Consider the following 500-nt stretch of genomic DNA (forward strand, 5'->3'; position numbering starts at 1 on the left):
ATTATTTTGTCTCTTTGAGACAGGGTCTCCCTGTATCCCCAGCTGTCCTGGAACTATGTAGACCAGGTTGCCTCGAACTCACAAAGATCCACCTGCCTCTGCTTCCCAAGTGCTGGGATTAAAGGTGTGCGCCACCATGCCCAGCTTTTATTTATTATTTTTATTTTATGTGTATGTGTGTATTGCCTGCATGTAGGTAAGTGCCTCCCTGTCGTGCAATTCCTGAGGAGGACAGAAGAGGCTGTCAGATCCCCTGGAACTGGAGTTACTCAGACAGTTGTTAACTGCCATGTGGGTGCTGGGAATTGAACCTAGATCCTCTGCAAGAACAGCCAGTGCTCTTAACCACTGAGCCATCTCTCCAGCCCCACGACCAGATTCTTTATTGTTTCCCCACCTTGTTTTCCAAAGAAGCCACACAGGGAGGGAAAGGTAAAATGTAAAAATCACAAAACAAAACAAAACAAAACAAAAACTTTCTTTAGGGCTGGAGAGGTGGC

The sequence above is a fragment of the Nannospalax galili genome, unplaced genomic scaffold, assembly GCF_000622305.1.
Source record: "Nannospalax galili isolate Female #2095 unplaced genomic scaffold, S.galili_v1.0 scaffold1258, whole genome shotgun sequence".
Taxonomy (NCBI): Eukaryota; Metazoa; Chordata; class Mammalia; order Rodentia; family Spalacidae; genus Nannospalax; species Nannospalax galili.